The sequence below is a fragment of the Xyrauchen texanus genome, chromosome 27 (genome assembly GCF_025860055.1).
Source record: "Xyrauchen texanus isolate HMW12.3.18 chromosome 27, RBS_HiC_50CHRs, whole genome shotgun sequence".
In the NCBI taxonomy this organism is placed as follows: Eukaryota; Metazoa; Chordata; class Actinopteri; order Cypriniformes; family Catostomidae; genus Xyrauchen; species Xyrauchen texanus.
Genome location: NC_068302.1, coordinates 13,387,971 through 13,401,459, shown reverse-complemented (window position 1 = coordinate 13,401,459; position 13,489 = coordinate 13,387,971). Strand labels below are relative to the sequence as shown.

General features: G+C 38.1%; 1 protein-coding gene across 1 annotated transcript in view; it reads left to right on the top strand.

Annotated features, from left to right (window-relative positions):
- The window catches only part of glt1d1 (glycosyltransferase 1 domain containing 1), a 55,923-nt gene that overhangs the window by 13,253 nt on the left and 29,181 nt on the right, over positions 1–13,489 (top strand). The gene's annotated exons all lie outside the window — the stretch shown is intronic.

Sequence of the window (13,489 nt, the reverse complement as noted above, 5' to 3'; positions counted from 1 at the left end):
CACAACTCTACAGACAATCATGTTGCCTTACAGTACAAACCCAAATGTAGAGAGAACGATTCAATCACTCTGCCCAGAATATCTAATCCGTTCTCCTGGGCATACTGACTGCCGTGTTGGAGTAATCTACTCCAGCTTGTGTGCCTGCTGCTCCTTGTTGAAGATTGATCTCTATGCATAAGCCCATGTTTGTTTGCGAGGCCCCCTGGGTTGTTGCCATTGCTCTGCGATCAGTCAACTCAAGCCTCAGCAGCTCTATCAAAGCAGGTCTCTGACCTCCTACCAGCTTGAGGGAATGCTGGAGTGTATGATGAGATATCTAACATGTCATCTGTAGATCACAGTGGGGTTTTGGGAGAGCACAGATAGGAGGTCTATATTGCCCTGCAAAATTTGCCACCTTTTGGCAAAATTCTCTGCATTCAGGTCTTTAGACTGTGGTCTGTCTTTCGAAATACAGGTTTTCTTCATTGCGTTCATGGGTAAAAGCCATGGCACACTACGACATTGTCAGACTGTACAATACACATCGTAGCCAATTCTGTGACCCAATTGTATTTCTTCTGAAAGTCTGAACATCAGTGTTTTCTTTCGCTCCAATACCACTTCATTACAAGCATTATATATGTTAAAAAGAAAAATTTATTAAGTCAAATAGGCCTATAATAAGAAAGAGACACATCACTAATGCAAGTACTTACTGAAAATGACAGATGTGAACGATGAACGCAATTCAGTGCATTATTGTAAAAGTTATGAGGCCAGAAAACATGACAAAATGATCCGTTCACCACAAGCCTGGTTTCCATCCACTCGTCACGCTATTTTGTTATCGACAAAGTGAAAATGCGTAAAACAAATTTTGCCGTCTTCTGCATGTTTCTATTCTAATGGTGTGCATGATGACATCATGCCTAAAACAACAATTTGTCGCATAAGTTTTGGTTTCTCACAAAAGACATCTGCCCTTAAGCTGTTTCCATACAGAAAAGTGTGTATATCACAGTTGCCCTTCTGATATGACTGTAATATTGGTCCGGATGATGTGCCTATCACAGGTTACCACTGGTTCCCACCCGAAAGCGAATCGTCATGTCCCTATTCAAGTTGGCAACCTGCTCCATGTTATGGGGAAACTTTCAGTCTTGGTATAAGGTCATCCATCAATGTGTATATGCTGTGTGCACCGCTATTAAAGCTGCGGTGTAATATCAGGATTTACATATATGATACATTTCTGATATTCAATAGGCTATTTTGAACAATCATCTTAAAGCATTGCCATCACAACTGCATTATGTCCCGCATATTTTTTCAGCAACTTTTAATGAAAAAAGTTAAATGAAATGTTTGCATCATAATGCAATTAAAATTTTCTGAAGAAGCTCAGCAGATGCGATCTGAGGTAAAGAGGGTTCAATTTAAAACATTTAAAAATGTAAAAATGTTCAAAAGCTAGTTTTCTGAGAGCGAACTCCATATTGGACAAATAGTTCTGATGAAAAGTGCAGAATATTCTAATAATGTCATTCATCCGACTTTATTAATCTACAAAACAGGGTAAAGCTAATTTAAGTTTGTGTAAAGAAAAGGCATATACACTCACCTAAAGGATTATTAGGAACACCTGTTCAATTTCTCATTAATGCAATTATCTAATCAACCAATCACATGGCAGTTGCTTCAATGCATTTAGGGGTGTGGTCCTGGTCAAGACAATCTCCTGAACTCCAAACTGAATGTCAGAATGGGAAAGAAAGGTGATTTAAGCAATTTTGAGCGTGGCATGGTTGTTGGTGCCAGACGGGCCGGTCTGAGTATTTCACAATCTGCTCAGTTACTGGGATTTTCACGCACAACCATTTCTAGGGTTTACAAAGAATGGTGTGAAAAGGAAAAACATCCAGTATGCAGCAGTCCTGTGGGCTGAAAATGCCTTGTTGATGCTAGAGGTCAGAGGAGAATGGGCCGACTGATTCAAGCTGATAGAAGAGCAACTTTGCCTGAAATAACCACTCGTTACAACCGAGGTATGCAGCAAAGCATTTGTGAAGCCACAACACGCACAACCTTGAGGCGGATGGGCTACAACAGCAGAAGACCCCACCGGGTACCACTCATCTCCACTACAAATAGGAAAAAGAGGCTACAATTTGCAAGAGCTCATCAAAATTGGACAGTTGAAGACTGGAAAAATGTTGCCTGGTCTGATGAGTCTCGATTTCTGTTTGACATTCAGATGGTAGAGTCAGAATTTGGCGTAAACAGAATGAGAACATGGATCCATCATGCCTTGTTACCACTGTGCAGGCTGGTGGTGGTGGTGTAATGGTGTGGGGGATGTTTTCTTGGCACACTTTAGGCCCCTTAGTGCCAATTAGGCATCGTTTAAATGCCACGGCCTACCTGAGCATTGTTTCTGACCATGTCCATCCCTTTATGGCCACCATGTACCCATCCTCTGATGGCTACTTCCAGCAGGATAATGCACCATGTCACAAAGCTCGAATCATTTCAAATTGGTTTCTTGAACATGACAATGAGTTCACTGTACTAAAATGGCCCCCACAGTCACCAGATCTCAACCCAATAGAGCATCTTTGGGATGTGGTGGAACGGGAGCTTTGTGCCCTGGATGTTAATCCCACAAATCTCCATCAACTGCAAGATGCTATCCTATCAATATGGGCCAACATTTCTAAAGAATGCTTTCAGCACCTTGTTGAATCAATGCCACGTAGAATTAAGGCAGTTCTGAAGGCGAAACGGGGTCAAACACAGTATTAGTATGGTGTTCCTAATAATCCTTTAGGTGAGTGTATAGGTCTAAAAATATAATTTTTTAGTTTGCTAATTTATTTATTTAATTTAATACAGGGAATTTTGCCGGCATTTTTTCAAAAGTAAGCTAAACAATAATTGTACAGAATTGGGTTGTATGTTAGTGTTCCTAAAAAGCACACTGAAGCTTTTCTCCTATTATTGTATATTTATTTTTAATTAAAAGCATCTTTGTGCACAGAAATTGCACAGTTTTTTGTATTGTGGGCTAATTCTGTGACTGCCGTCTATTATTTTGAATGGTGTTTAAAAGCAGCTTTGATAAATTAACGGATGTCTACAATGATTAAATTAATCACAAAGAGTGGCCATTAATTTGTTCTCCATGCACTTGTCGATGTGCATGATACAAGATATTTTTGTTGGCACTCTTGTTTGCAGCATCGGATCTATATGCCGTTAAGATCAATCCACAATCACGTACAATAAATTGGCTTTCACAGATGTATAAATTGTCGTCATGATTAACACAGGCTAATGATTGGGGTAAATTCTCTCATGTGACACTCCATTTTTGCATTAATGGCAATTTTCCAAACCAGTTTTTCACGACATTTGAAGTATCGACATAGAGTTTATGCACTAGAGTTAATCGGAAAAATATTATGTTGACACTTTTTTAGCGATAATTTGTGTTTCCATCAGCTTTATTTTGATGCGCTAAAACTTTTTCCGCAAAAAATCCTTTGATGGAAACGTAGTTATTGAAAACTGTACAATACGTCTCTCTGCTCTTCAAGATTATTAGGCATATACTGAAAATGTAGAGAGCAAAAAAGATACAGGCCAATCATAATAGATCACCCTTGGACATATTGAAAATGACATTCACATAAATACAACTACCAAAACAATCTTGTATTACACATCAACTTTTGTACTTTGAATCATTTTTGCAGTAAAACCACAAAATCAGCACTTACAACCTCTCAATTCTAGCATTGCAACTTTAAATCTTCAAGCATTGACTTTTGCAACTACTTTTAAAACCAGTAGTAAAATCCTGACGCGAGAGAGCAAGACCAGTGTTTGGTGGAGGAGGAGGTCAATGAAGTAGTTTTATTTGTTGATGCCTAGCCAAAGAAATGGGACGTTTTTGTCCGCAAGGACATCACACACAGCGCCAGACTGTTAACTGGGCACAAATGTTGCTATAGAGTGAATTCGGAGCAGGTTTCTTGACAAAGAGCGAACTCAGAGTGGAGCTTCTCTTAACACAGTGAGCAGTTTGCGAGTGAGGAGCGGGTTAGCCACAGAAGTAGGTCAGTCATAGAAGTAGGCTCACTGCACGACTTCGAAAATATCTGACACTGCCAGAACTTCATTTGAGGCTAATATTCCACATCAAGGCCATTAATCGTCTGTCTGTGAACGTGTCACACTAGTGAACAAAGACTGCCGATTTTGCCCTACGAAGACAGACATATTTTACGATTCCAAAAATGCGTGTACCTGGCTTAAGGGGGGAAAAATGCAACACACACATATGCAGCTCTTGCAGCGCTCATATGTCCAAGAATAGTTTGTAGTCAATTTGTGTTGGACCTTCCTAGGACGTTTTTAGCATGCTGACTGTTTGTACAGCACTATTTTTTGTACAGCTGCCTTGGAACAATATAATTTTCAATAAGCACTATACAAATAAATTTACATTCAAAATACTTAACAGGAAAAACAAATATGATGTAAGAATATAAGGTATACAGCATTAACTTGGCATTAAAAAGTTTGAAAGCCCCTTTTGGGCTGGGAACATTCTAAGTTTTTAGGTGTTTCATGATCTGGTAGTTCAGGGTGGTCCTCTGGGATTGTGACTGTAGACCCCCTTATAGCACTGGAAGATGATGAGAGTCACGCCTGCAGGGCCTCACGGGATTTTGGGTCCTGATGGAGAGATGATTTAGTGTGCTTCAGATGTGAGTGGCAAGAGTGAAGTTGGATTTCTACTATTCCTCTCAGAGGCTTTGAGCTGTCTGGAGGTGTAAGTGTTGCTCGGGGTGTTGACAGGAGTTGAAAAACTTTATTTGGGAGAGCCAGCTAGACTGACTTTGACTAAGCCGTTGAGCTCTTCAAGATTCTCGGTTTTACAGCGATTTAATCACTGTCAATGTGAACACCCCATCAGTATCTTATTCTGAAGACTTCCCAGACTATTTGGTGTAGTGATTTAAAAAAAAAAGGAAATTACTCACCCCCATTCATTCGAAACTTTTATGACTTTCTTTTGTGGAACGTGAACCGGGACTCAGGCTGTCATGCTTTAAAATGACAAAAAAGCACCATAAAAGTACATGATATCAGTATCAAGTTACACTAGCACCAATTGCTTTTGCCATCGAATTGTGTTGACACTCCCAATTTGTAGTCCATTCCAGAGCTTCAACAGAGGGGAAGTTTTTTAAAATAATTACTCAAATTTGATGCATTAAATACTAAAAGCTATCATATGGTTTCAAAAGGCTTACAATATAACGCAAGAGATGTATGGACTATTTATGGTGCTTTTATTGTTATTTTGAAGCTTGAATAATTTACTTTCATTATGTGGAAAACAGTAGTCAGTACATTCTTCAACATTTCTCCTAACATTTCACGGAAGGTTTGGGTTTGGAGCAACATAGGGTGAGTAAATGATGACAGAAATAACATTTTGGGTGAGCTATTCCTTTAAAATTATGAATTTTACAATTTTATTGTGGCCTTTTTTTGAGAGCAAGAGGCATTAAAATACATCCTTGTGTCACAGAGTTTAGTGGTAGAAGTCACCCACACACATCCATCCTTATGATCAAAGGCTTCAAAACATAAAAAGGGGAATCTCTTAGGGATGGGGAGGGGGACAGGACGACTGTGAGCAAAACCACTTTCTCTGGCATGCCAAGATGAATAACCTCCTCCCTCTGGAGAGAAATGCTCTTCTTTCTTTTTTCTTACATTTTTTCCCGCACCTTCTGTGACAGTTTTGTTTGTTTATATCCTCCTATTTTACTTTCATGTTAATGCTCAGATCAAAACCTGTAGAAAAGACACCTGCTCACCGCTTTGCTCCCACATACAGTATGGGCAAACATACTCTGATGTATTTTTTGAACCCTTTGAGGTGTAATTCAGTCTGAAATAATTATACTTCCCTCTCAATTGTATCAGAGGACATGTCAGTGTATTCTTAAGTGTTCTTTCTGACATGTGGGGGAAAATTGCCAAGCTTGTCTTAACATTCAGCCACTGGTTGAATGCAGAGGGAAGATAAGAGATTAGATGAAGGAATGGACAGGCTGATCAGACGTGTGAAGAAATCCTTCCATCCATCCATCCATCCATTCATCACAAGTTTAAGGAAGTGAGCAAGAGTGATATGTGCCACATTTATAGTTGTAACATAACCCTTTTGTCATACATTTACATAGCGCTTGCAAAATCTGAATTTTTTTTTACATTTTTAAAAATAAGGTCATTCTAAAAAACAGCTTTTTTTATGATTTTGTACTGCCCTGCAGTTCACCAAGAAATGAAAATTGTCATCATTTACTCACCCTCATGCCATCCCAGATGTGTATGACTTTCTTTCTTCAGCAAAACACAATTTAACATTTTTTGAAGAATATTTCAGCTCTCTTGGTCCATAAAATACAAGTGAATGGGTGCCAAAATGTTGACACTCCAAAAAGGACAAAAAGGCAGCATTAAAGTAATCCATAAGACTCCAGTGGTTAGATCCATAGCTTCAGAAGTGATATAATAGGTGTAGGTGATAAACAGGTCAATATTTAAGTCTAGAAACTTAAACACAAGAAGAAAAATTTGAAAGTTAAAGTGGAGATTGACTGAGCAAGAAGGAGAATGTATAGTAAACATTGACTAAAATATTGATCTGTTTCTTACCCACACCTATTATAACACTTCTGAAGACATGGATTTAACCATTGGCGTCATATATATTACTTTTATGCTGCCTTTATGTGCTTTTTGGAGCTTCAAAGTTCTGGCCACCATTCACTTTCATTGTATGAAGAGCTGATAAATTCTTCTAAAAATCTTAATTTGTGTTCAGCAGAAGAAAGAAAGTCATACACATCCAAGATGGCATAAGAGTGAGTAAATGATGAAAAATTAAATTTCCGTGTTCGTACAGGAATACTCTTAAAGGGATCGTTCACCCAAAAATGAAAATTCTGTTGTCATTTTCAGGAATAACATGGAGGCAATTTAATGCCTGGCCATTAAAAATTTGTATTCAAAACCCTTGACTGTTTTAATGTAAATATTCACACAGTATTAAGGGTGTTGTGAAAGTGTTAAGATATAATCATTCATCTTAAAGATGCACTCTTTGTGTCATCTTGGACTTTGGACACTGACACCTAGCGGCTTGGATGCAGCATCATTTAAAATCAATAGTTCTCAGTTTCAAATGCCATTGTAGAAATGTAGTATTCACAGTCAGCCATGATTACTTTAATCAATGAGTGAAAGTATCAAATAACAGAACAGTTACTGAGATTAAGTGAGTAGTATTCGGCTGGTCATGTGATAATAACATGGCAGCCCCCATGTGCGGACCCTCTCCATGTAGAATAAAACAGCTTTTTTAAAGTGACTGATATGACTGGGGTCTTCATTTTAATGTGAGTGGTCATGATTTCCTATTTTGCATAATTATTATTTATGTCTTTAGGATTTAAACTTTTTTAATAAGGAAAATATTAGCATACATTTAAGGGCCTCTCAAATTTTCATCTGGATAATTTGGCCCTTAAAGAAAGTAGTTGCAAACTCCTGGCCTAGTGCTAATTGACAAGGTATTAATGTAAACCTAAAAAAAAAAAATCAGGTATGTGTCAAAATATCAGATTTGTTTGTTACAGTTCTGGAGGTCTCTATGGCCTTGGAGATGTGAACCCTCTGGGTTACTCCCCTGTTTACTCTAAAGAGAGGACAAATTCCCTCTGCTGTTTAGTCTGAGAATGGCTGTAATTCACTGTAAAGTACTCCTGTGCACAAATCCTCTAACACAAGATTACAGCAGGGGACCGAAGGCATGTTTTCATTGCGTCTGTTCAAAGCATTGTTTCTAGTATTTGGCCTATTTCCCCTACTGCCACTTGGTGGAGTGCAGTACTGGCAGTCTCTGGTGGTGAAGGGTAATCTCTCTGCTAAACTACCTTTAGTGTGATCATTAGTCATGCCAGTGCTTTCTTAAGGTAGACACTTAGACTTCACCCCTGTGCAGCAGAGCCTTTGAAATCAGACAAATCTGTTTGATCATCTTTCCATACTCAAATACTTTTTTCTTTTACAGTGACAGTGCCCTTGTTTAGACTGACATGCTGTGGTACTCTTTTAAATCCATAATATAGCATGTTTGTGCCTCTAATGCTTTATGTTTGCTCTTACAGAGTGATGAATACACTTCAAAGCAGAAAATATTAATCAAAGAGTCTAATTCAAGCCATAGGCAATTAATTTCTTTTAAATGTATCTTACTTTCCCAAGATCCAGACATTATGATCGGTTTGTTCCTTATGTGTCTGATCAGAATTACACTATTCTGCTGGCTTGCGTGATGCAGGAGCTGCATCAGAACTTGCAGACGACATCAGATTATGCTGTGTAATCAAGCACTGTGAGCGAACTGCAGATTAATTCAGATAAACTTCATCTCTTCTGCTGCAAAAAATATCCCCCTTAGATTTTTTTCATTTATTTTTTTACAAATCTTTGATTTGTTTTGATTTCTAGGTAATTTAATACACTATCATGTGATTACCTGGCTGTTTTTATTGACTGTTTATTCATTTATTGGATTTTTTTTCTTGTAAGGATCTCTGAAAATGTCATGCACATATGACATATATGCATATTAACTATAACTAACCAGTCTATCCAATTTCCGTTGACCTCTCTCATCAAAAAGGCATTTCCATTTGCAGAACTGATGCTCACTGGATGTTTTTTTGTTTTGTTTTTGATTGTTGATGTTTGTTTGATTAGATAATCACATGAAAAATTAGGTGTAGGTCTCCCTAATAATGTGCCCAGTGAGTGTATATAATTATATATTCTAGTAATAAATGTTTTTCTTAAAAAAATTCCTATCAACCAATTCAATTTTCTTTCTTCTGCAGAACACAAAAAAATCATTTATTTTAAAGAATGGATATATTTAAAAAAAAATTTTTGCATGTGTTGATTTCCATACAATAACAGTTGATAGTGACTTCATAAAGCACCTAAAAGTGTAACAAAAGTAGTCCATGTGCATGATCAGTCTTCTGAAGACATATGATCACTTTGTACGGTATGATGAACAGACCGAATTGTAAGTTGTTATTCATTCTCAAATCATGTATACAGAGCCCAAATCAAATATGGAGACACGTCAAAAGCACAAAACCTCATTGGATCTTGGGCATCTTGTGACAAAACGCCATGACACGCTGTCACTATCAGCTGCTATTGTATGCGATTTAGCATTCCTGACATTCTTTAAAATATATCCTGTTAAGACATGCACATTCATAGAGTTCTGGGTCTCGTTTCTATTAACTTTTAGCATTTTCTACGAGCGATTTTATGAACGTACGTTATTTTTTATGTGCAACTAGGGTGTGATATATCATCCATCACCCGCAAAATGCAATGAGGCTAAATGCAGTTTGCGAGCTCCTCGTCCAAATGTATTTCATGCGAAAGTAATTTTACTAATCAACCCGCAACAGGTGGGTGACCTGTAAGATGTCTCGAGTGACACATGACAAGAAATTCTGTCAGTCACAAAGACACATGCTTTAAGAAACATACTTTATGATATTTTTAAGAACAGACAAAAGAAAAGCCGTCAATGCTCGTGTCTGATGCGCTGTTTGTTCAGAGGCGTGCAACGTGACCCTGTCTCGTGAAACAAGGGCATATAAAGAGTTATCACTCCTTTTTCTCTATTTCATTCAACTGAAAACTGTTTGCAAGAATAATGTAGTCTATGAGAATGCTGCACATGCTCTCCGATCATCTCGTGAGTTACTGTGAGTTTAGTTCACTTTTGAACCTACAATTGAGTTCTATTTTCTTTTCTTTAGGCAGCATAAACTGTTTTACCAAGACGCAATACAAACACATTCGATAAGAACACACATTTGGCAGCATTTTTTGGAACACAAGGGAATTTATTAGGCTTATTTATTACAATGATTATTATAATTATCTTCACCTTTATAATTGTCTTTAGTTCTTAATTTGCACCTGTTGCCGCATACTGATATTTGCGGGATGGCAAATGGGGTCGATGGAGATGGTAAATGTTTGGTTTTAGGGAGGTGGTTATATATAAGATTCTTTAATCACTTTATTTTAATTGCTTTTTTCATTTAGAAATGTCTTTTACGTTTTTCGTGTTTCAATAAATGTATTTAGTTTTTAAAATGATTCACCGTATTTTAAAAATATTCACCGTATAATCTTATATTGTGATATTTTAAATGCGATTGTCATAAAATATTTTTAACATAAAAAATATTTTTCATGAACAATTGTAAAATGAAGGAATTTTATGGAGACCCGCACAAACACGTGTACTCAATTCCATATTGCAACAGGTTACCTGTTAATTTTGCATATTTGTTTGTTTTTGAGTTGTCATTTTATTTTATTGAAAAACGTTGTTTTTGAAAATAGTTAATTATTTGTTTGTGGTATGGCTCTTTTAAAAAATGCATCAACCAAACATTTTAAAATTGGCTTCTTAGTGAAAAAAGGTTCCCGGACCCTGCCCTAGTAGGTATGCGTAGTTGTTTCCAGATTAACATTATCCAATTAAGAGGGTAAATTATTTTAAATTCGAAGTTGCTTTCAAATAAAACCAGGGGAATAAGAGAAACTATTCACATGGATGTTGACTACCCAAAACAGTTGTATATTAGGCTAGTGTTGGTCTATATTTGGCGGCTTAGCCTGCTGTGGGGTAGATGAGGTGAGACATCCATGCATTCACTTTCCAGATAAAAGTATTGAATCAAATCCCTTGTCTGACAGTTAAACTGTTGTAAGCACGTACCCCTAGATCAGTTGTCTAATCTGTCAGCTTTACCTCACATCACATACCTCTCCGTGACCCTCCCCCACTGTTACCATGAGTAGAAACTGTCCTCATAATGATAAATGACCTGACTCAGCCTTGCCCAAACATCACTGATGAAAAACCTAAAGCAAAACTGGGAACAATATCTGCTAAAAAAGCAATAAAACATTAAGCGGCTTGCGTGTGGATTGTTAACCAAAAGAGTAGCTCTTATCCACAGGGTTCAAACTTAATTTCATTTATGACCCTTCCTCAAATATATGGCCAGTGGTCTGGCTTTACCTATCGAAACAGACTGTGCCATCTGAAAGTAGAAGAAAACTGTAGAAAGTGCAGTGATTTCAAAGATGGGGTTTCCAAGAGATAGGTAATGCCATAACCAATGGCCTACTAACTATAAGGCCCTTTCACATGACTCATGTCAACAACATTTAGTCAAAAATGAGTTGACCTTGTACTATGATCTATCCTGTGACTGTCAACTTTGGCTCAACTATGCTCAAATTCAGAGAAAACAGATAGACAATCCACAAACTTTGAATCCATTTTTCTCAGTTTAACTGGGAAAGTTACCATGTTTTGGCTCTGTAGGGCAGCATACACATTAGATATTCTATGCCAAATAATAAATGGTAAAATCACCCTTCCATGACATTTATAGCCTGGACTGAAAGTTCTGCTGCATATTACACATACATAAGCCTACGTACATACACTACTGCTCATATTTCTGTGGATAATCTGTAATAGGCGGGATTTAAAGGAGGGATGATCTGGGGTAAAGCACAGATTTCGGTGGAACGTTCTCACGGATACCAGCTACTGACAAAAGAGAGGACTGTGGTGATATCTTCATTTCCATACAATTTTGCTTGCTAGAGAAGACCGTAGCCTTTTTGTGTGTGTGCGTGTTTTTTTTTTTCTAATCCTCTTTGAGAAGAACTAAAGAACATACATCATCACTTATACAGTTGAAGTCAGTGGTTTACATACACTTAAAAATTAGGTTATAAAACCTAATTTTTTTAAACCATCCACAGATTTCATATTAGCAAACTATAGTTTTGGCCACTTTGTGCATGACACCAGTCATTTTTTCCACTTGTTTCACTATATAATTTACTATATCACAATTCCAGTGGGTCAGAAGTCACACTACATTGTACACATTGTTGACTGTGCTTTTAAGCAGCTTGGAAAATTCCAGAAAATTATATCAAGCCTTTAGACAATTGGCCAATTAGCTTCTGATAGGCTAAATGGAGTCAATTGGAGGTGTACCTGTGGATGTATTTTAAGGCCTACCTTCAAACTCAGTGCCTCTTTGCTTGGCATCATGGTAAATCAAAATAAATCAGCCAAGACTTCAGAGAGAAAAAAAAAATTTGTTGACCCCCACAAGTCTGGTTCATCCTCTGGAGCAATTTCCAAACACCTGAAGGTACCACATTCATCTGTACTGTACAAACAATAGTGTGCAAGTATAAACACTATGGTACCACACAGCCATCATATTGCTCAGAAAGGAGAAGCATTCTGTCTCATAAAGATGAACGAAGTTTGGTGCAAAAAGTACAATTCAATCTCAGAACAACAGCAAAGGACCTTTTGAAAATGCTGGAGGAAACAGGTAGACAAGTATCTATATCTACAGGAAAAAAGAGCCATATCTACATAACCTGAAATGCTGCTCAGCAAGGAAGAAGCCACTGCTCCAAAACCACCATAAAAAAGCCAGACTACAGTTTGCAAATGCACATGGGGACAAACATACTATTTGGAGAAATGTCCTCTGGTCTGATGAAACAAAAATATAACTGTTTGACCATAATCACCATCTTATCGGCAGCCATATCACCCTGCATCTCTTTCCTGGTTGCCCATTAAAGCTAAGCAGGGTTGAGCCTGGCCAGTACCTGGATGGGAGGCCAGCAGGGGGTGCTCACCCTACGGTCTGTGTGGGTCCTAATGCCCCAGTATAGTGATGGGGACACTATACTGTAAAAAGGCACCATCCTGCGGATGAGATGTTAAACCGAGGTCCTGACTCTCTGTGGTCATTAAAAATCCCAAGACACTTCTCGTAAAGAGTAGGGGTGTAACCCCGGTGTCCTGGCCAAATACCCCCCCCATTGGCCCCTATCTACCATGGCATCGTATTAATCTCCATCCCTGAATTGGCTACATAACTCTACTCTCTCCTCTCCACCAATAGCTGGTGTGTGGTGGGCGTTCTGGCGCACTATGGCTGCCGTCGCATCATCCAGGTGGATGCTGCACACTGGTGGTTGAGGAGATTCCCCCTATACTATGTAAAGCGCTTTGAGTGCCTAGAAAAGCGCTATATAAATGCAAGGAATTATTATTATTATTATTATTAATGGTTGAAGGAAAAGGGTGGCAGAATCATGTTGTGGGGGAGCTTTGCTGCAGCAGGGACTGGTGCACTTCTCAAAATAGATGACATACTGAGGAACGAAAATCGGTCACAAATGGGTCTTCCAAATGGGCAATGACCCCAAGCATACCTCCAACGTTGTGGCAAAATGGCTTAAGGACAACAAAGTCAAGGTA